This window comes from Myxine glutinosa, chromosome 5 (assembly GCF_964187855.1).
Source record: "Myxine glutinosa chromosome 5, kmMyxGlut1.1, whole genome shotgun sequence".
NCBI classification, from domain to species: domain Eukaryota; kingdom Metazoa; phylum Chordata; class Myxini; order Myxiniformes; family Myxinidae; genus Myxine; species Myxine glutinosa.
The window spans coordinates 192764000-192787818 of record NC_136265.1 but is presented as its reverse complement, the minus strand read 5'-3'; the positions used below and the strand labels follow the sequence as shown (position 1 = coordinate 192787818).

General features: G+C 51.1%; 1 non-coding gene across 1 annotated transcript; it reads right to left on the bottom strand.

Annotated features, from left to right (window-relative positions):
* Nucleotides 1–14383: 14383 nt before the first annotated feature.
* On the bottom strand, nt 14384–14456 carry TRNAV-AAC (transfer RNA valine (anticodon AAC)). Its single transcript has one exon. It is a non-coding gene; the product is annotated as a tRNA-Val (tRNA).
* Nucleotides 14457–23819: the final 9363 nt, after the last annotated feature.

The window sequence follows — 23819 nt, the reverse complement described above, 5'->3', positions numbered from 1 at the left end:
TGGATGGTGCATGGCTGGATATGCCAGGGGCTGGTGGGCTGATGTGTATTAGAGACCGGTCGGAATGGGGCACAGGTCACATGGGAATGTTGGTGGTAAAAGATCCAGGTGACAGTAGTAAGGTGGCGGTTCGAGGGAATGTGCCGAAGGTGTGGTTTATGTGTCGCTTGGAGAACATTTGGCGAGAGGATGGACGAAGAACATCGTACATCCGCTGGAATACCAACAACTAGAGGAGGGTCGTGGGGGGGGGGGGGGGGGGACTGGATCTACACTGTGGGAAGAACTGGACGAGGGTCGTGGGGGGGCACTGAATCGACACTGTGGGAAGAACTGGAGGAGGGTCGTGGGGGGGCACTGAATCGACACTGTGGGAAGAACTGGAGGAGGGTCGTGGGGGGCACTGGATCTACATTGTGGGAAGGGTAGTGGGTCGACATAGACACGGGATGGGGGAGTTACATCACTAGATCTGTTCGAAATGAAATATTTTGAACAAATTTCCATTGTTAGCTATTCGAAAAAATAACAATGGAAAATATTCGAAATTCACAATTCCACCACAAACGTGCACCTCGGGGAGACCACAACACAAGGGGGACAAAGAACACTTTTACAACGTTTAAACAAATACTTTTGGAGTGATGGAGAAGGAGAGAGAACGATGATAGAAAGTGAAAAACGAAGGAATTAATTACAATGAACAATGTTTGCAATGAACACAGAAATAATGTTTGAATGTTGTTAAAAGGACATTGATAAGAGAAGATATGAAATAATCAACCCGGTAACACTTGGCTTTGTCTTTGTGACGTTTAAATGTTCATCAGAACAATAGAGATATTGCAGGTTTTTACAACAGAAGGAACAGGAACAGATTTCAGCTGGTTTGTTTCCAGATCCAGTCGTGTGAGTTGTGTAAGTTTATCAAACACTCCATGAGGAAGAGACTGGAGCTTGTTACAAATTAACAGAGCCTGGTTCATTTTGTTTGTGTTGAAATTAAAGGGTAAACACTATAATTTTATCATCCTGTATTTCTATTTAATACCCATAAAGCCGACGATAATTATAATTATTGGGGAAAATGCCAGGGCCATAGAAAAGGCCCCTTTTTCATTCGTTAGAGTAGGTCGCGAGCAGACCGAAGGAGGCTGTCCTGTCTGCTTGCCTCACGCTGGTGGCTGCGGGCGCGACTCCGCGCCATCTTGTGCTCTTCCCGCGCAGTGACTTCGGTTCGACGACCGCCAAGCTCAAAGTCATCGTTGAGACGCAAAGCTGAGTACGAGCCGACTTAAAACATTTTGGAGTGAAATCTGACAATTTACTATATACTAGGGCATGCCCGTACTATATCTATATCTAAAATTATATCCCCCCCCTCTATTTACATGAAATGGTTTGGTCCAAAGCGAACGGCTTGCGAGTGGTGACAATCCCCCCCCCTCTATTTACATGCAATGGTTTGGTCCAAAGCGAACGGCTTCCGGAGTTTGGTAAAGAAATCGCCATCGCGTGCACAAACGCGCAGGAAAGCGAATGAATCGCAAATTCGTTTTTATTAGTTGTAAAACATAGTTTAACGCCAACATAGTTTGCAAACGTGAAATAAATGAATACGCTCTCAAATGTGCCATCCGAGGCAGAGTGTGCCCGCCACGTTCGGCACACGCGATCGTTCGCTGCTCTCTGATTGGTTGAATCGTTTTTTGGACATAGCTCGGTAAGTAATTGTCCGATTAATATGAAACCTTGAAAAGGCACATCCTCGGGTCCCCAGCAATATACCTGGCAAGTTAAAAGTATATCGGACCCGTGGTTGTCGAGAAACAGCGGTCACAGACAAACGTACAGACAGACAGACAGACAGAGATTACTGGAATTATAGATAGATAACGATTTTATAACTAAGTGTATGTATGCATATATTTAAGCGAGGCTGTCATTCTCATTCTGGGGTTAGTTATTTTTTATTTAACTTAATAATAATTTTTAACTTACTTCATACTTCCATGGGATAGGGTGTCACTCCACTGTACCTGCGATCTGTTTTTAAAATTCCTCCGCCACTTCAACCAGATGTAATCAGCTTGCTATCGCTTGCCAAGCCAGCCGTTCCTTATTACACATTTCGTTGGAGTGCTTGCTGGGGTGCTTATGCTGCTTCATGAGGGCTCTTAATTAATTAGTCACAAGGCTGGGGAAGATTGGGAGTGTTATATCACCCTTTTTGAATATGATTAACCACCACGAGGTGAACACTATTCAGGCTGCTTTTGCAAGCCATGGCGTTAAAGTAGACAGAGCTCTCTATTTGATTTTACGTACCCATTTTTTTATTGACGAACATTTTTGTTCGACATACTAACCCTCCCCTCCCTCCCACCTTTCCCCTTCCTCTCTCCCCTTCCCTTTCCCCCCCCCCCCTTCCCTGCTCCTGCTCCTCCCCTTCCCTTCTCCTCTCCCTCCCCTTCCCATCTCCTCTCCCTCCCCTTTCCTCCTCTCCTCCCCCCTCTGACTCCCCCCTCTCTTCATATTCCCATCAGGCACGCCAGGTACTTTTGCGAGCTCCAAATAAATAAATAACATATCATCCAGCACACGACATCGCCGGGGCGATGCCGCAGTGCAGCACATGGAGACAGAATTGGGAGGGACCGGTTGAAATTAATAAATAATGTCGCGCAACTCCGATTAACACCAGAGTTGCGGATGCCGATTACGAAGGCTTTAACTCTGAGGCGGAAGCTCAATAGTGGATTCCAAAATCTAATCTAAAACCTAAGCGCGTGGAATGGAGGGAAACAGCGCAAGTCCCCGCAGCCTTATCTATTGAATTAACCAGGAAAATGCGTTCAAGTATTATGTACAAAAAGTAATATAAGGGTTTATTGGGAAAAGGGCAAGGACAGGAAAAAGCACGCGCCGGTAATAAATATCCTAATCGGGATCCCGCACACCGACTTCAGAAACAAAACGAGGGATTATGAATACCAAAGAAACACGTCTTTTATGTCAAGTGTACGTGGAGCTCGGCCTTATCTTGTCTTTGTCGTCTTGGTGGCTGCCATGTGCCATCCAACACCGCTCCTTCCGGCCTGATCGCACACCACGACGTCCCTCGCTCCAAGCGCCACGCGTCCCACGCAGGCTAGCGGCTCCACACGAGGTCGACTCGGACCAAAGTCCTGCCGCGTCTCAAACCCAACTGCTCAAAACGTACTCTGGCTCTGCACTCAAACTGCGAACTGCTTGGGCACTCTGCGCTCAACTCGAACTCCTGATCCAACTGCCAGCAAAGGCGTCCGATGCTCACTCAGCTCGTGCTGAACTAAGGATCTCAACTCGGGATCCAACTCTCCGGACTGCCTCTCTCAACTGAACTCAGGATCTCAACTCAACTCGGGTGCACACGAACTCTTGACTGCCGAAAATGGCGTCCGGCCCTCGGTAATATCTCTGGCCGATGGCGTCAGCATTGGCGCACTCTTCAGCCAATCAGAGTCTCCCCCGGCTCGCCGGCTTGTCCAGGGCATGCCCACTGCACCACTGCCACTCCCGTCCCCGACTCCGTGGTCACAGCACGTGCTATGCGAGGTGGGTAGGCCTCTCGGAGGTGTAAATGGTGGCGGCCAATTGTGGCGGTGTTCCAGCCTGATTTCTTCCTAAGTCATGTCAGGGGAAAAGGCGTCATTTAGTGTTGTACTAAAGGTCCTAACTAATGTTTAAGTGGTGTGCAATGCCAAAATGGACAAAGGTTTGACTACCAGGTGAGACATACAAGGGCTCTACCGATTATTCCCTACACAAACTATCACCTGAATCTCCTGGTAGATTCACACTCATACATCTTTGCCCGACAAACGCCTACACATGACTTATTACAGGAAGTGTTCCCTATCGCGACATCTCGAAGCATGTTACCAACTCAGATCTACTCTGCTCTACATATTGCTCTACCAAATTCGTAACAATAATATTCGTAAAATAATTACTTTCTTAATCAATTGGCTCATGGCATACCTAAACCACCAGTGTTTAATCCGAAGCTGTATCGGTTTGAAAATTAATTAAATATATAATGTAATAAATAAATAATTTATTGATTAATTAATTAATCAATGAATAATTAATTGATTGATAAATCAATAAATCAAAAATACCCTTTATAGCCAAATCACTTGCTCATTTTCCTGTCCAAATGTCAGCTTCTTAGCTCAAGACTTCTTAGCTCAAGTCAACTTAAGCTGCCCAAGATATTGCGCAGATGAGAAAAAAAATCAATAAGTATTTAATAAATCGATAATAATTAAGTAATTAATGGATTAATCACAAAATAAACTCAATGGTATTGATAGAATACTTACCCTGCGCAGTCAATTTGTGCGATCCAACTCTTCTGTTTTTGAAGAGTTTTTTTCTTTGATCCATTATGGCTGCAAGACCACATGAGCGATGACATAATAATTTAAATTTTCTAATATAATTATTGCATAGATCCCCCTCAATACATTTCAAACTTATCAGACTAAGCCTTGTCCCTGTAAAATTATGATGACATCATAATTAAGGCACCAATGTCATCATTAACACCATTTATTCCCCATGCGGAGTTCGTTACAATGAGCCACGTTTCAAATTTCTTCCATGGAGTGGTTTCGGAGATATAGAGGTGTGACGTTTTTACCAAGATGGCGTCCATGCCACGTGACCTCCGACATCATAATTATGAATAAAAAAATTCTACAGGAGGAGGCGCTCCTATGGTAAAATTATGTGTCAATCGGACCAACGGTTGCCAAGAAAATGAATTTTGAAAATGCAGACGCACGCGCGTACGCAACTGATTGTCTAACCCTGATTTTTGCTTCGCAAGCACAGGGTAACAATGAAAAAAGTATTCGAAATCCACAATTCCACCACAAACACGTGCGTCTGTGAGGGACTGTAACACAAGGGGGACACAGAACACACTTACAACGTTTAAACAAATAATTTTGGAGTGATGGAGAAGGAGAGAGAACAATGGTAGAAATTGAAAGAGGAAGGAATTAATTAGAATGAACAATGTTTGCAATGAACACAGAAATAATGTTTGAATATTGTAAAAAGGACATTGATGAAGATATGAAAGAATTAAACCGGTAACAGTTGGTTTTGTGTTTGTGAAGTAATTTCAATGTTCAACAGAACAATGGAGATATTGCAGATGTTCATAGGAGAAGGAACAGGACTAGACTTCAGCTGGTTTTCGTGCAGATACAGATGTGTTAGTTTGGTTAGTTTATCAAACACTCCATGAGGAAGAGAGTGGAGCTTGTTACAAATTAACAGAGTCCAGTTAATTTTGTTTGTGTTGTAATTCAAAGGTAAACTATTATTTTGTCATACTGTATTTCTATTTAATACCCATAAAGCCTACGATAATTATAATTATTGGGGAAAATGTCAGAGACAGAGAAAAGGCTCCTTTATATAAGGGTATGTGCCATGTGGCAAAGTATAGAAAAGAAGGGACATTCCATAGCTTGTAGAAAATGCCAAACAATACAAAATAAGGGACATTCAAAAAATCTTGTGTGCATGCTGGACTACCCTTGTGTTCTGAGGAGGAACCAAGTAATGCTCTGGGAAGGTTAAAGGGGGGCATCCTACATCTGGCAAATAAAATACATTTACTTCTTCATGTAGCTGTATGAATCAAATTGGCGACCTTTCATATTAACTTTTCTAGAGCATTACTTGGTTCCTCCTAAGAACATAAGGGTAGTAAAGCATGCACCCTAGATTTTCTGAATGTCTCTTCATTCCATTGTACCACATTTTCTGCAAGCTCTGGAATGTCCCTTATTTTCTCTACGTTGCCACATGGCACATACCATATAGAGGCGCCCTTCTATGCCCCTGGCATTTTCTCCCAATATACATTTTAAATACAAACAAAATGCATTTGTTCATCAATGCTCTTTGATTAATAGACGTACTCGGGTTTGAATGGAATGTAATTAATATATGTACTAATGTTTCAATAGTATGTAATTAAGAGCCGCATTTAGGTTTCAATGGTATGTAATTAATAGATGTACCTGGGTTTGAATGGTATGTAATTAATGGACGCACTCATGTTTCAATGGTTTGTAATTAATAGATGTACTCATATATTAATGGTGTGCAATTAATAGATGTACTCAGGTTTGAATGGTATGTAATTAATAGACATACTGTTTCAATCGTATGTAATTATGAGCCGCATTTAGTTGCCACTGGTATGTAATTAATAGACGCACTCAAGTTTCAATGGTTTGTAATTAATAGATGTATTCATATATTAATGGGATGTAATTAATAGATGCACTCACGTTTCAATGGTTTGTAATTAATAGATGTACTCATATATTAATGGGATGTAATTAATAGACGCACTCACGTTTCAATGGTTTGTAATTAATAGATGTACGCATATATTAATGGTATGTAATTAATAGATGCACCCAGGTTTCAATGGTATGTAATGAATAGATCCACTCAGGTTTCAATGGTTTGTAATTAATATATGCACTCACGTTTCCATGGTTTGTAAATAATAGATGTACTTATATATTAATGGTATGTAATCAACAGACGCACTCAGGTTTCATTGGTTTGTAATTAATAGATGTACTCAAATATATTGATGGTATGTAATTAATAGACGCTCTCATGTTTCAATGGTTTGTAATTAATAGATGAACTCATATATTAATGGTATGTAATTTATAGACACACTCAGGTTTCAATGGAATGTAAATAATAAACGCACTCAGGTTTCAATGGTTTGTAATGAATAGATGTACTCATATATTGTTGGTATGTAATTTATAGACGCACTCATATATTAATGGTATGTAATTAATAGACGCACTCAGGTTTCAATGGTTTGTAATTAATAGACGTACTCATGTATTGATGGTATGTAATTAATAGACACACACGTTTCCATGGTTTGTAATTGATAGATGTACTCATATATTAATGGTATGTAATCAATAGACGCACTCAGGTTTCATTGGTTTGTAATTAATAGATGTACTCATATATTGATGGTATGTAATTCATAGATGCACTCATGTTTCAATGGTTTGTAAATAATTAATACATGTACTCATATATTGATGGTATGTAATTAATAGACGCACTCATGTTTCAATGGTTTGTAATGAATAGATATACTCATATATTAATGGTATGTAATCAATAGATGCACTCAGGTTTCATTGGTTTGTAATTAATAGATGTACTCATATATTGATAGTATGTAATTAATAGATGCACTCATGTTTCAATAGTTTGTAATTAATAGATGTACTCATATATTATTGGTATGTAATTTATCGACGCACTCATATATTAATGGTATGTAATTAATAGATGCGCTCTTGTTTCAATGGTTTGTAATTTATAGATGAACTTGAAGTGCGCGGTGCTACGCGTGCGACTTGCTACCAAGGAGGAAGTGGACAACGCGGTAAGTTTAATGTTCTTTATTAAAAGAGGTCACTGTAGCACTGGCGCGCTCCGGGCTGCACGCCCGGTGTATATCCTGAGGCCACGCCTACCCCTCGGCGTGGCCGCCGCCCATTTGGTGCGCGGAATGATGTCACCACGCCAGTGAGCTTCCGTGTCCGCCACACACGCCCCCCCAGAATTCCCGCGCACCTGGAGGGCCAGTTTGCGGGGCAAACGGATGACCCGGCCGAAGCGCCCTCTGGCGACCGGCGGCGTCCGGGGTGCAGGGATGCCAGGTGGGATGCCCCCGGCTGTACCCGGGATGGGTGCCGGACTGGGGGGCGGCGTGCCTGTGGTGCTGGGCGGTGCCGGGGGTCCGCCCGCAAGGGGGCGGCCCCGACGCGGGGGCCGAGCCACCGGCGGTGGGTGGTCCACGTCGAGGTGGGCCGGCTTGAGGTGGTCTATGGAGACCCGGTCAGGAGTGCCGCCGATGTCCAGGGTGAAATGTTTCACCCCGGTCTCCAGCACGCGGAAAGGCCCGTCGTACGGGGCCGCAGTGGCGTCCGGTGGGCGTCGTGCCGGACGAAGACGTACTCCGCGGTGCGAAGCTCCGGGCGACATGTGTAGGAGGGTGCCCGTGGTGCGCCGTCGGCACAGGGGCGAACCTCCGGGCGGTCTCCTGCAGCGCAGAACGCTCCTGCGCCGCGGACCATGGTGCCGTGGGGTCGGGGAGGAACTCGCCCGGCACCCGCAGCGGTTGTCCAAAAACCAACTCCGCCGCGGAGGCGCGCAGGTCGTCCTTGGGCGCCGTCCGGAGGCCCAGCAGGACCCAGGGGAGCCTGTCGACCCAGCCGCCGTCGCGGAGGGTGGCCCGGAGCGCGGCCTTCAAGGAGCGGTGGAAGCGCTCGCACAGGCCGTTGGCCTGGGGGTGGTAGGCCGTGGTTCGGTGCAGCTGGACCCCGAGCCCCCGAGAATTTGGGGAGCTTGATGGAGACCGCGTTGGTAGCCATTGTTGCGGCGGTTTCTGGTCGTCAGCGACGGCTGACTCGAATGTCGGAGGTCACCAATGAAGCACGCGGTGCTACGCGCGTGACTTGCTACCAAGGAGGAAGCGGACAACGCGGTAAGTTTTCGTTCTTTATTCCAAAGAGGTCACTGTAGCACTGGCGCGCTCTGGGCTGCACGTCCGGTGTATATCCTGAGGCCACGCCTACCCCTCTGGTGTGGCCGCCGCACACTTTGTGCGCGGAATGATGTCACCACGCCAGTGGGCTTTCGTGTACGCCACAGTATCATACATGATTCCAACCCTTTTGGTTATTTAACTGATTTTCCTCTAATCCGGGTGGCGGCCATTTTGTATTTCGCCAATATGGGGCCCCCCGGGGGGTGGGGGGGGGCGCCCGTCTTGGCGCCCGTCAAAAATTGAAAGAGCATGGCATGGGCAACATCTGGGCCAAATTTGGTGCTTTTGGAAGAATTTGAACCAAACGGCCCCAAAATATCCCTAAGGGCCCTGTAGTCAGGTTCACGATGGTAACAAATATAATTTGGTTCAAAATTTTTGGAAATTAGCAAAACGATACATTTTTGGAATATTCAGAGCATGAGGATTCCAAAAATTAATGTTGGCATTTGCATAGACACCTTTGCGAAAATGACACTCAGGACAGTGATGAAGATAGTCAGGTTCACTATGTTAACAAATATAATTTCGTTCAAAATTTTGGGATTAGCAAACCTGTACATTTTTGGAATCATCAGAGCATGGAGAATCCGAAAATCAATGTTGGCATTTGCACAGACACCTGCATGGCCGCCATTTTGGATTTTCAAAATGGCCACCATAAAATACATATTTTCGCGATCTCGGCTTCTAGTCAACCTAGAGACTTAATTAAATATGCTAATCCTATGTTTTCTGGGTCAAGGAATCCAATAAAGGCCTCAAAATAGTGCTCAGGGTTATAGAAAAGCAACAAACAAAGGTAATTGAAAACCATTGTCTTCATATTTGTGATATAACTGTATTACATAATACATGATATTGCAAGTCCTTTGAAGTTATAGGTTGTTATAGGAAGTTATAGGTAGTATCAGCTGGTATCGCCGCGGAGGAAGGGCCAACCGTGGTGGTCGGTCGACGTCCATGTGCGCCGGTTTGAGGCGGTCCACAGAAATCCGGTCCGGCCGGCCGCCGAAGTCGACGATGAAAGACTTGTCGCCCCATCGCAGGACCCGGAAGGGCCCGTCGTACGGTGGCCGGAGTGGCCCCCGGTGCGCGTCATGACGCACAAAGATGTACTCCGCTGTGCGAAGCGCCGGGGGGACGTAGGACTGGGGGCCACCATGGCGGGACGTCGGCACGGGGGAAAATCGTCGGGCGGCCTCCTGGAGGTCCGAGCGCTGGCGAGCGGCGGACCAGGGACTGGTAGCGTCGGGCACGAATTCGCCCGGGACGCGGAGCGGCTGGCCATAGACGAGCTCGGCGGCGGACGCCTGGAGGTCTTCCTTGGGGGCCGTGCGAAGGCCCAAAAGGACCCACGGCAGCCGGTCGGCCCAACCGTCGTCCTGAAGGCCGGCCATGAGTGCGGCCTTCATGGAGCGGTGAAACCGCTTGCACAACCCATTGGCTTGGGGGTGGTAGGCCGTGGTGCGGTGCAGCGTGACCCCCAACGAACGGGCGACCGCGCCCCAAAGCTCAGACGTGAACTGTGGGCCGCGGTCGGACGAGATGTCCGCTGGTGCACCGAAGCGCGCGACCCAGGTGGCGATGAACGCCTGCGCCACGTCGGCGGTGGTGGTGGAGGTGAGGGGCACGGCCTCCGGCCACCTGGTGGTCCTGTCCACCATGGTGAGCAGGTGGGTGAACCCCCGCGAGGGGGGCAGGGGACCCACCAGGTCCACGTGGACGTGGTCGAAACGCCGTTCAGGCACGGCGAAAGGTGCCAGCGGGGCCTGGGTGTGGCGGTGGACCTTGGCTCGCTGGCAGGCCGTGCAGGCGTTGGCCCAGTCGCGGATGTTTCGTCGAAGGCCGTGCCAGACGAAACGCGCCGACACCAGCTTCTGAGAAGCTTTACGGCCCGGGTGAGAAAGGCCGTGGATGGAGGCGAAGATGCGGCGCTGCCAGGAAACGGGCACGATGGGGCGAGGCTGGCCCTGGGAGACGTCGCAGAGCAGGACGGTGCCCGCGAAGGGGATGTCGGCCAGGCGGAGGCCCGTGTCCGCCGCGCGGAGTGCCTGCACCGAGGCGTCGGTGGTCTGGTCGGCCGCCATGAGCGCGAAGTCCACGCCGAGGTGGACTGCGTTCGCGCTGGCCCGCGAAAGGCAGTCGGCCACGGCGTTGTCTTTGCCGGTGACGTGCTGGATGTCCGTGGTGAACTCCGACATGGCGGAGAGGTGGCGCTGCTGGCGGGCCGACCACGGCTCCGTGACTTTAGCCATTGCGTAGACCAATGGCTTGTGGTCGACGAAAGCCGTGAACGGGCGGCCCTCCAGGAGGTGTCGGAAATGGCGAACGGCCAGGAATAGCCCGAGCAGCCCGCGGTCGAACGTGCTGTAGTTTAACTCGTTCGGCCGGAGTTGCCGGCTGAAAAAAGCGAGTGGCTGCCAAACCCCGTCCACCCATTGCTCATGGACGGCGCCCACCGCGTAGTTGGAGGCGTCCGTGGTGAGGGCGATGGGCGCGTTGAGCACCGGGTGAGCCAGCAGCATTGCGTCAGCGAGGGCCCGTTTGGCGCTGGCGAAGGCCGCGTCCATGGCCGCGGACCAAACAATGTCATGCTTGGCCGGCTTGCCCCGGAGGGCCTCGTAAAGGGGCCGCATGAGCTGAGCAGCGCGGGGCATGAATCAGTGATAAAAATTCACCATGCCGAGGAACTCTTGGAGGGCCTTGATGGAACGGGGACGCGGGAACGTGGTGATGGCCTCGACCTTGGTCGGCAGCGGCACGGCCCCGGTCTTGGTGATGCGGTGGCCCAAAAAGTCAACGGTCGTCGCGCCAAAGTGGCATTTGACCGGGTTGACAATTAAGCCGTGCTCGCTGAGGCGACCGAACAGTGTTCGGAGGTGGAGGAGGTGCTCGGCGCGGGACGTGCTGGCGACGAGGATGTCGTCCAGATAGACGAAAAGAAACGGCAGGTCGCGCAGCACGCCGTCCATCAAGCGCTGGAACGCCTGGGCCGCATTCTTGAGGCCAAACGGCATCCGCAAAAATTCGAACAGGCCAAACGGCGTGATGACGGCCATCTTCGAGACGTCGGCCGCCCGGACAGGTACCTGGTGGTAGCCCCGTATCAGGTCTATTTTCGAAAAGATGACCCGTCCCGCCAAACGGGCGGAAAAGTCGTGAATATGCGGGATCGGGTACCTGTCGGGGGTGGTAGCGTCATTGAGACGGCGGTAGTCGCCACACGGGCGCCATCCACCCCCCGGCTTTGGCACGATGTGCAGTGGCGAGGCCCATGCGCTATCGGAGCGCCGCACGATGCCGAGGTGCTCCAACGCGTCGAATTCGGCCTTCGCCACGGCGAGCTTGGCTGGGTCGAGGCGGCGGGCCCTGGCGTAGACCGGCGGGCCCGTAGTGGGTATGTGGTGCTCGATCCCGTGCCGCACCGTGACGGCCGAAAACGTCGGCCGCGTGAGGGCCGGGAATTCCACGAGCAGGTGAGCGAACTCGTTCGTTGCCGGGAGAGCGCACGCCAGTTCGGTCGGCGCGGAGCTGCTCATTGTGCACGCCAGGGAGCTGAAGGTCTCGGCGTGGCCAAGGCGACGTCGTTTGACGTCGACCAGCAGCCCGTGCGCGCAGAGGAAGTCGGCACCCAGCAAAGCCACGGGGACGCTGGCGGTAACAAAAGTCCATTGAAAGCGCTGGCTGCCGAAGCAGAGGGTGACGACGCATGGGCCGAAAGTGAGTATGGCCGAGCCATTAGCAGCGACCAAAGAGGGGCCGCAAACTGCGTCCAGCCTGTCCTGCTCGGAGGCGGGTATGACGCTCAGTTGGGCGCCGGTGTCGCACAGGAAACGCCACCCAGACGCTTTGTCCCGAATAAACAGCAAGTTGCCCGAGTGGCCGGTGCTCATGGCTGGGAATGAACGCCGGCCCGGCCGTTTACCGACCTGCCGAAAGTGCACGGGGGCCGGCACGTCCGAGCCTTGTATCCGAACCTGGCATGGTAATAACACCACGCCCGGTCAGGTGGAGGCCCCGGCCGTCGTGTCGGAAGCGGGCGGTGCGGCGTGGCGGCCGCCAGTTGCACCGGCAGTTCGGCCTCCAACCGCGCAGGGCGCTCGGGCGTCGTGGGCGTCGCCTCGGACGGCGGCGGGCTCCAGGTAACCGCGCCGATGTGCTGGCCCGCCGAGGAGATCTTATCGGCTTCCCTGGCGAGGGCGCGGGAATCTGCGATCAACGTGCCAGGCAGGGCGAGGCGTACCGGGTGAGGCAGCTGGCGAAGGAACAGCTCGCGGAACAGAAAATCCGGAGAGTGCTCACCGAGCAACGAGAGCATATAGTCCATGCGCTCGGACGGGCGCGTGTCGCCGAGCTCGGGCAGGTCAAGCAGGCGCCGTGCGCGTGCTGCCGGTGAGAGGGCGAAAGCGTCGAGGAGGCGTCGTATTTCAGCGCGTCGTATTTGTCAGCAGCCGGCGGGTGCTGTAGGAGGCTCAAGGCGCGGGCCGCGGTGGCGGAACCGAGCGCCGCCACAACATGGTGGAAGCGGGTGTCGTCCGCGGTGATGCCTCGCAGGGCGAACTGGGAGTCCGCCTGAGCGAACCAAACAGCCGCGTGAGCCTCCCAGAAGGTAGGCAGTTTAAGCGTCACTGCCGTATCCATGTCGGTAGGTCACCAATGAAGGAGCTGGGCTCCAATGCGAGTTGAAAGAATTGACGCGACCAAAGATGGAAATTCGTCCGAGTAGGTATAATAAATGTATCACACTCGGGTACTCTGAAAAGCCCGTTTATCGGGCAGCAATATATATACACATTTATGTCGGGAAGTTTGCCCGGCAAAAGCTGTACCGGGCATGCCCGGGTATCAAGGGCGAGCCTTGGAAAGGCGAGTCTGGACCTGCCCGGGCGTGTTTGGCTGCGGCCTGGAAAGTCGAGGCTGGGCGTGCCCGGGCGCTCTGGACGAGCACTGGAAAGGCGATAGCGGGCATGCCCGGACGCTCTGGGCGAGCCCTGGAAAGGCGATAGCGGGCATGCCCGGACGCTTTGGGCGAGCCCTGAAAAGGCGATAGCGGGCATGCCCGGACGCTCTGGGCGAGCCCTGGAAAGGCGAGAGCGGGCATGCCCGGGAAAGACGAGACCGGGCGTGCCCGGGAGGTTCGGGCGTGCCCGGGAACAGTGAGTCCGGGCATGCCCGGGAGAGGCGCGTCTGGCCGTGTTCTGGCCGGTGCAAGGCGATTGTGTGCATCCAGCGGTAACCGCTACAGTATTACATAATACATGATATTGCAAGTCCTTTGAAGTTATAGGTTGTTATAGGAAGTTATAGGTAGTATCAGATTGAACTATAAGTCCTATACACAGGATCTACGAGGTCTATACCGTTCAGGAATATGCTTTTACAGATCTTCATCACTGTCCTGAGGGTCATTTTCGCAAAGGTGTCTCCGCAAATGTAAACATTAATTTTTGGTTTCCTCATGCTCTGAATATTTCAAAAATGTGTAGTTTTGCTAATCTCCAAAAATTTTGAACGAAAAAACATAGTGAACCTGACTACTGACTAAAACACACAAACCGGAGTGATCACCATACTTGCAAAAAAGTGCAACTGTGTTCTTGCGTAATCGCCAGAAGAGAACGAGCTGCTGAACCCCAATGTTCGCTTCGCGTAAGCGGGGTAAAAACAGCGACGGGTTCGAGAGAAAAATCTCATGTAATAAATAAGTTTTGTTTCCGCCCGGTTTCGGACCAGGGCCCTTTCGCGTGTTAGGCGAACGTGATAACCACTACACTACAGAAACCTGGTTGGTGGAATCGATCATTTTGTAGTCTTCATGAAGAACGAAACATAAACATGTGTGAATCTGTCGTTCAGAGCAACTCATGTTCTCCTTCATTCCTCATGTCATGTTCAACTGTTCGTGACGTTATTTACTAATCGTTAAAAAAAAGAATCACAATTTTCTTCAATTTTGAACACAAGTAATAAATTAAATTCTGAGGTTTATCGCTTATTTCGCATCAATTGAGTTTTGCTTCGCGTGGAATCAGAAAGTATAACACAGTTAATAATCTATTTGTCATGGAGCAAGTGTTTGTTTGTATGTATGTATGTATGTATGTATGTACGTATGTATGTATGTATGTATGTATATGTATCTATGAATGAATGAATGAATGTATGTTTTTATGTATGTATGTATGAATGTATGTATGAATGAATGTATGTTTGTATGTTTGTGTGTATGTATGTATGTATGAAATGCGAGGCACTCTCTTCACCCATTGGATGGATGTTGCGGAATCCAACGTCGGCCTTCCCCACTTACCAAGGGGGGATTAATCCCCTCGCTTATGACTGACCGACGTGGTCCCGGGGGTATGACGCCACTCCCGGTCGGCGCTGGGTAGGGTAGTAGGCCCAAACGTCCTATGACCTAATTACCAGCGCTTCCCGGCATGCGAGGAAATACTCCCCCGCTCAAGGCCGCAGCGTAATGGATTGGATGTTTGCGCCGAGCGAAGCGAACTGCGGCGTGTGCCGTTTACCAAGAATAGACCCGATTCTTTACGTTGGCCAAATCGTGCCACAGGTTGTCAATGGGGAAAAGACATAGACGACGGATGTGAAGAAGAAGAAGACAAAGCCAAAGGTTGGGAATACGAATACTATTTATTACTACTATTTACACAATTAAAGAAACCAAGGAAGAAGGAAGGATAATAAAATAAAAGCCAGAAAGAAGCAAGGAGACACAGTGCAACGCTAGCTTACCTATGGCAGTCTTACTTATACCCAGCGACAAGACACACAAAGACAGACTACGAGCACACATACACGGGGGATGATGACAGGAATGGCAGGAGGTGGATGGCTGGTGGGAGAGGAAGGCACGGAGCTGGCTGGAGCTTGATCCCGCACGGGACGTCGGGCTGGACCTCGACGGCCACCGATCCTGGTTCCCGCTGGGTAATGGGTCGGAGCTGCCTGGTGGAGCCAATGCTACCTGGTGGAGTCAAAGCTGCTGGTGGAGGGTCTGGCGTGACGGGTTTTCTCTCTTTGTCTCGCAACTCGCAGGACTCTCTCACTCTCTTGGCTCTCTCCCTCTCTTGAACTCGCTCTCTGGACTCCTCCCTCTTGAACTTAATGGTTCGCTGTCTCTTCGCCGTATATCTCCCGTCTCTCTCACAAAGGCCTCCGCGCGCGCTTATATCTCGCCTCGGGCGATCAAGCAGCTGGCCTCCAGGACACACCCATCAGTGAGGTCGCCTCGGCCCTGATTGGTCACGAGGGCTCACCGATCCCGCCCTTAGAGGAGGCGTTGGCAAGGCCACGCCTTGTTCCTGGCGCTGGGCTGACTCCTCCCACCTTCGGCTCCGAGATGACCTCGTGGCTAATGGAGTCTTACAGCGAAAACAACCACAACCCCACAGCAGCGGCAGAATGTAGCAACCCGCCCAGTGCAGTTGGCAATTGACGAAAGGGGGATGTGCAGGGAATCTACTCTATTTGAATTCAGTGCAATGGAGTGTTAAATTAATGGAAGACACAGCCTTAATCTAATACACATAATAAGGAGATAACTACTGAACAGGGAGATCTATGATTTGGCTACGTGATTGTATATGACCTAACTAAGGGACGCCCTTTGACCTTTACACACAACAAATGGAGGAAGGAGGGTGATATTTTACAATTACAATAAAAAAACACAATTCTCACATCCATAACACTGCACCCTCCTCCTCTTAGGCACGTCCCGGGCCTATTACTTTTACCTTTAGTGTGGCACGTAGGTGTAGTTCACTCTACATTTAACCTGACCCTGAGTGTGACGGTTTTAAAACACAAATAAATATGTCCCGCTGCTCCATTGCACCCTCCCTAACAGACTCACGCCCACAGCTAACCAAATTGCGGAATGGTTTTCAAACTAAACACTTACGGTGGGGGCGCATTATTTACAATGACGCTACTGGTATTTACAAAACTAACCCAGGACCTGTCATTGTTCTTTTGGGGGGGGGGGGGGGGAGACAGCCTGTGCTGCATCGACGCACCAGAAAGCACCAAAACACCATCAAGCACCAATCGGTGCACAGTCACCACAGTTCAATAAAAACAGTAAACCCAAACCCTGCTGGTGGTCTTGCTCTTCGGCTCCTCTGCTGGCTAATGTTCTTCCAGATGTTGTCAACTTCTTTGCTGGCGGCCTATTTGCAATAATAAAATGAAATGCACCAAACGTGTCCGTTTTTATTTATGGCCCAAAGGGCCGACTATGTGTGGTTCACCTGTGTGGCATAGGTGCCCTGTGACCAAGGTCTGCCAGCAAGATCTCGGGCCTTCATGGCCGGTTCCAGCAGAGGGGCCGTGCCCCAACCCATGGGGTCCATAAGTGGTGCTCAGTCACAGACATGTGGTCCATACGTGGTGCATCAATGCAGACAGCTGTGGTTGCGAGAGCTCTGGCACACAATGGCTGACTCCCGCACGCTCCCCTCGGCGCCCAGTGGCGCACAGTCCTCGGGTGGGAGACAAGGGGGGGGGGGAGGGAAGAAGACAGGTGAGCGAGGGGTAAGGTCACACGGGTACACATCAACAAGGCAATGCAAGACGAGGTGCGTACGGAGAGCGAAGTGAGAAAGCTTGTCCCTACCGTACGTCACCCCCCCTGTTACCTACTCAACCCTTGCCCTTACCCCATATGTACAAAAATCCTACGCAGTTACAAATTCGTCACTACCGTCACGTCTTCCCCATATTTCCCCTATACCAAATTCGTCACCACAATCCCTCTAACCAAAATTTGCCATCACCAATTCATCATCAATCCTCATAAGGAGGGAGAGATGGAACACAAAGCACAATGTCACACCCACGTCATGATGCGTCTCACATTCCAAACATTTGCACAATAAAAATAATCAAACCTGGCATGGTGTGGAGTAGCGTCACCCCAGGTGAGTGGATGTAGATGGTGCGAGGAGATTCTTAATCCTAACTATCCTCTAAATGACTTTAATACTCTTTGCACTACCCGGGGTCTTTCCCTGCAAAACCATTGGCCAACTTACTCTATGGGTTCTAAAAACCAATTCCCATTGACCAAACTGTTGTGCTTCATCAATTTGGGGTCTCACTCCCCTGATTCAACTCCCTGTGCCCTTGCACAATTTCAGGACTGGGTCGTGTGGCTCTCCCAGCAGGTCTACCCACCTGCACACCTCCACCACTGTAGTTGCCTCCAAGCTTACCTGCTCCTTAACCTAACCTATCTACCTGGGGAAGGCCCTCTGGCGCTCTCCCCACTCGGTGCCCTCTCTGGCACTGAGCTACCCGGGTCCGTCCTCCGGATCCTCTGGCCCCATCCACAACTCTACCGGCTCCCAGAGCCCACCTGCGGCCTCACCTGGCCGACATCCTCACAGTGGTGGAGTGCTCAACCAACTACACACACTAACAGGCCACACGCCCAGCCATTTCCACGTCACTAATGCACCCATCCAAACTCCATTCTTCCACACGCACCACAGATGCCAATATCCAACCACAATTTACCTGTACCCTCTACCTAACACTTACACTACCCTCCCCGGGTATTCGTGATGGGGGTCCACTCTTCCCCCATTCACACCTTCGCACCATCCACTCCAATCCACAGTTTCCACCATACTCACTCCACGACCATCCATTCCATACTCCATATATTCCACTCAACCATTCTCCATTCACCTGCAGTTGCACACCTGTGCAATCACTCCTATTGGTGCTTCCTGCACCCTCCTTCCTCCCAGGACCATTTGGTCAACACAACACACAATCACGATTACTCACTCATACACTGCTCCATACGCCTGTTCAGTTGCACACCTGTGCAATCTCAATTGTTCCTCACTCACTGCTCCATACACTTCCACGCTCAATACAACTCACAATCACCTTCTCACAATACACTCCTGAGTACACATTTAAACACACACACAGCATCATCTGATCTACCTGGTGCCCTGCTAAAACTCGCGCTTCCCCGTCGCCCCTTACATTATTGCGCTCCCTCGTAATTATCATCCAACTACCCTCTCTAAGTCCCCACTACTTGTCCAAAGTCGCTACCTAACCTTACCGTTACCTATGGTCAATCTCTAGGTCCCTACACACGATATCCTAACCCTCCCGGGCTAGTTTTCACTGCCAACCCCATAACTAGTGCTCCTTTGCCCCCGCTGTGAGGGATGGCAGAGTTGCCATCCCACCACATCGGGTATCTCTCACTACCAATTTTGCTCTCAAAATTCCAACCAATCAAAAATTTTCCAACCACTGCCAATCACAAATTTTGCTTTTCCAAATTCCCTATCCCTACCAAATGTCCATTACGTGAGGCTCTCGGTGCGCCAATTCATCTTCAAAGCCCGGCTTCGCAAAGCAGGGCAATGAATGTGGGTGGTTCGGTGCTGGCGGTTGGATCCGTCCGGCATTCGGTGCAGGGAAGGGGGTTCGCTCAGGCCGAGATCCCAAGGTCCACCTCGGCACGGAGCCTTTCGGTCTCCCGCCTGATGACCCGATCTCGCCCTGCCGGAACGCCTCAACCAAAAGAGGTCGCCGTCCCGACCCTTCTTACCGGGCCGCCCGTTCCGCCTAGCGGGGCACGCACGCGGCCGTTCAGAGCGCGGCCCGGCGTGGATCCCGCACGGCGGTTCTTTCGAAACCGCCGCGGTTACGATCCCCGCTGGTTCCAGTGGCACACGAAGCCCGGCACGAACCGAGGGCCCGCTTCGGCTATAAGTCGATCTAACCGCTAACCCGGTTAGCGTCGATGCTCCACTTGCATGCTTACACCCCGCAGCCCGTTCCTTGCTCACACATCCAGCTGTCTCCATGCTCTTTGTCATTGCACCTTCTCTGACACACCCTCCAGGTTCACTCATAGACTTCGTCACTCCTCTGACCACCGCACACCTTAGCACACACTCGTCGCTCGCACACCTCACCAACACACCTCTTCGCACCCCCTCCTCGGTCACATCCTCTGTGACAACCACGGGTGTGCACTCACTTGCATACCCAATCACGTGCCTTACTACTACCTCGAGCGTGCATTCCCACACGCGCTCGATCATTCCAGGTGTGCATCCTTCCATCCCAGGTGTACATCCTCGCTCACCTGCCACAACCAACTCACGCTCCGTGTCACTCTCACGACTCTTACCACCACACTCGGTCGCGCATTCACCCTTACTCTTGACAGCGCACTCCGTTATCATACACTCCGCTGTTACACACCTTTCTCGCGCATCCTCTTGCGCACACTCTCCCGTTACACCCTCCGTAACACTCACCACAGGTGTGCATTCTCCCGTTACATCCCCTGTAACACTCCCCCACTACGCGCTTCCATGTGCCCCCCCCCCCCCCCCCCGCACACGTGCTACGACCAACTCACTCTCGACAGCACACTCACTCCTCGGCGCACACTTTTTCCTTACACACCCCAGAGTCGGACATTCTCACACACCTCCTCCTTCACACTCTGCACCTGTCGCACACTTCACCAGCGGCCTCTCACGAACACCCGGGTCCAAACCAACCCCCAAGCCGACTGAATCTCCCCTCACACCATATACATTTCCGCGTATATCGCCACTCACCTTGGCACCTCGTCTCCGTACCTCCTCCGCCACCTGCAAACTCTTTATTTGGTTAGCAAGCACATCATCATAGTTTGAGCACAGACCTTGCATATACTCCATCACTTCCTTCTTTATCTCCTTCTTAGTTTCCCTCCGTCTCTTCTTAATTTCACTCACCCCCTCTTCCACATCCTCTAACTTTTGCTTCACCTCTTTTATTTCCCGGTGCGTCTCCTCAATTTCGTCCTCTAAGGCCACCTTGACCGTTTCTATGTGCGTCCTCACCTCCCGATCCTTCGTCTCCATTGCCTCCGTCACCTCGTCCAACCTCGTTGTCAGTCCCTCACGTACCATCTGACATTCCCTCTTTGTCGCTATGAGTTCATTTTTTAGTTATTTTTGTGTCGCTTTCAACCCTACTAGTACCGCAGTGTTCTTTTCCACCTGCTCCATTAGTTCCTTTTGTCCCACCGTCAGCTGTTCCACCTCCTGCGTCAACTCCTCTATGCCCCCTTGTAACTTTGCCGTCCCATTTCTCACCTCTTTCTCCATACGCTTCTCACCTCGCTTTACCTCCTCGCGTACCCCCGAGACCTCCTCGCTTACACCTCGTCTTATTTCCTCCCCCATCTCCTCCATTTCTTTAGTAGATGCCGCCTTCATCTGTCCCAATTCATTCCTCTGAGCATCCAATTTAGTGTCTAACCCGATTTTCACCCCCTCTATCTGGTTCCCCATCTGTTTGATTTCCCGGGCGGATTGCTCCCCTATTTCCCGCAATTTGCCTTCCATCTTATCTTCTAGCCCCGTTAACCCATTCTTTACCTCTTTTATCCCGTTGTCTAACCCCTCAAATTTATTGTCTAAACCCTCAAATTTAGCTTCTAGCCCCCCGATTTGATTTTCTAATCGCTCCCCCATCCTTTGTTCTAGACTACCCAACCCGTCACTCAATTGCTCACTGGTACCCCTCGCTTCGTCCCTCATTGCCCCCATTTGGCCCCCCATTGCTCCAATTTGGCCCCCCAATTTCTGCCCCATTCTATCCATTTTTGCATTCAGTTGGGTCAGGAATAATCTGAGGTCAAACCCGGTTTGCCCAGCGACCCCAGCCACCACCGCGGGCTCGACCTCCGCGGCGCCGCCATTTTGTGCACCCCCAACCTCGTGCGCGAGGGCGCCATTTTGTGCGCCTGATCCCCCCACAACCACGTTACCATTGCTCTCCTCCTCCATTTCTTCCCTTTGGTCCTGGGTTACCCCTAACCCCTCTTCTATTTCCCCCACCGGCATCCCGTCGCCTTGACCATCCATGGCACGATTTTAAATTTCGGATGTTATAAAATACAATTTTTTGGGCCACTCGTAATTTGAGCGCGCTAGTCGCGCTTCAGGTCCGAATCTCGCTCCCGACACCAAATGTTGCGGAATCCAACGTCGGCCTTCCCCACTTTCCAAAGGGGGATTAATCCCCTCGCTTATGACTGACCGACGTGGTCCCGGGGGTATGACGCCATGCCCGGTCGGCGCTGGGTAGGGTAGTAGGCCCAAACGTCCTATGACCTAATAACCAGCGCTTCCCGACACGCGAGGAAATACTCCCCCGCTCACGGCCGCAGTGTAATGGATTGGATGTTTGCGCCGAGCGAAGCGAACTGCGGCGTGAGCCGTTTACCAAGACTAGACCCGATTCTTTACGTTGGCCAAATCGTGCCACAGGTTGTCAATGGGGAAAAGACAAAGACGACGGCTGTGAAGAAGAAGAAGACAAAGGCAAAAGGATTGGGAATACGAATACTATTTATTACTACTATTTACACAATTAAAGAAACCAAGGAAGAAGGAAGGATAATAAAATAAAAGACAGAAAGAAGCAAGGAGACACAGTGCAACGCTAGCTTACCTATGGCAGTCTTACTTATACCCAGGGACAAGACACACAAAGACAGACTACGAGCACACTTACATGGGGGATGATGACAGGAATGGCAGGAGGTGGATGGCTGGAGGGTGAGGAAGGCACGGAGCTGGCTGGAGCTTGATCCCGCACGGGACGTCGGGCTGGACCTCGACGGCCACCGATGCCACCGATCCTGGTTCCCGCGGGGTAACAGGTCGGAGCTGCCTGGTGGAGCCAACGCTACCTGGTGGAGTCAATGCTGCTGGTGGAGGGTCTGGCGTGACGGGTTCTCTCTCCTTGTCTCGCAACTCACAGGACTCTCTCACTCTCTTGGCTCTCTCCCTCTCTTGAACTCGCTCTCTGGACTCCTCCCTCTTGAACTTAATGGTTCACTGTCTCTTTGCTGTATATCTCCCGTCTCTCTCACAAAGGCTTCCACGCGCGCTTATATCTCGCCTCGGGCGATCAAGCCGCCGGCCTCCAGGACACGCCCATCGGTGAGGTCGCCTCGGCCCTGATTGGCACGAGGGCTCACCGATCCCGCCCTTAGAGGAGGCGTTGGCAAGGCCACGCCTTGTTCCCGGCGCTGGGCTGACTCCTCCCACCTTCGGCTCCGAGATGACCTCGTGGCTAATGGTGTCTTGCAGCGAAAACAACCACAACCCCACAGCAGCGGCAGAATGTAGCAACCCGCCCAGTGCAGTTGGCAATTGACGAAAGGGGGGATGTGCAGGGAATCTACTCTATTTGAATTCGGTGCAATTGTTACGTGGTCCTCCCGGTGACTACCTGGTCTCGGTGACCCCCGGACCGTGAGAGGAACTCCGCCAGAAAGATTTATTATGTATGCGCTTTCGTAACGCAATCAATATGAATTCCAACCAAGAAAAAACCCCACACCAAGGATCCGGAATAATCAATGATATATTCCCCGAGCAATCAACCATCAACAATCAGCACTCAATTGTACAAAGATGTAAACTCATTTACATTAACTCTAAGATGGCCATCTTATACATTCCTCACGTGAGCCCCACTCCCGACTCCCTCCGTGGTCAATGTCTCTCACAATGTCTCCGTACTCCTGTAGTTCGATCTCCGCACGTGGGCGGTTGAACGGACCCTTCCTGACGTGCTTTCACCGGGCACGTCCCGTACCGGGAACAACGGCTGCAGCGCGCACCTCCTGGCCAAGCAAAGCAGGTAATGTAAAGCAGGCACAGCAACACGCGGCTTGCCCAGCGCGCGTGGCCCAAGGTGCGACCCGTACGCGGCCTTGTAGACGGCGAGGCGAACTGTGCCAGCTGCTTGGTTCCGTGCACGAACCCACAGTGACTTGACGTGTCAAAGAGTAGTTACACGTCCTGGTAACTCCTCTCGCCAGACGGGCTTTGAAACGCCGTTTCTCTTACGTTGCTCAATCGATACCGCTCGCGTCCGAGCTTGGCCAGGAAGAAGAAGATCGTCGCTTCTCCAGGACCTCGTGTCTTTTCTTCTTCCGTTTCCGGGCTCCTTTTTCCCAGAAGGGCTCCTGACCCTTTAATCACAACAACCTTTAATCGACTACACATTGATAAGCAAAGACCTGAATAGTAATTCACATACATTCACATAAATATGTAACACTCCC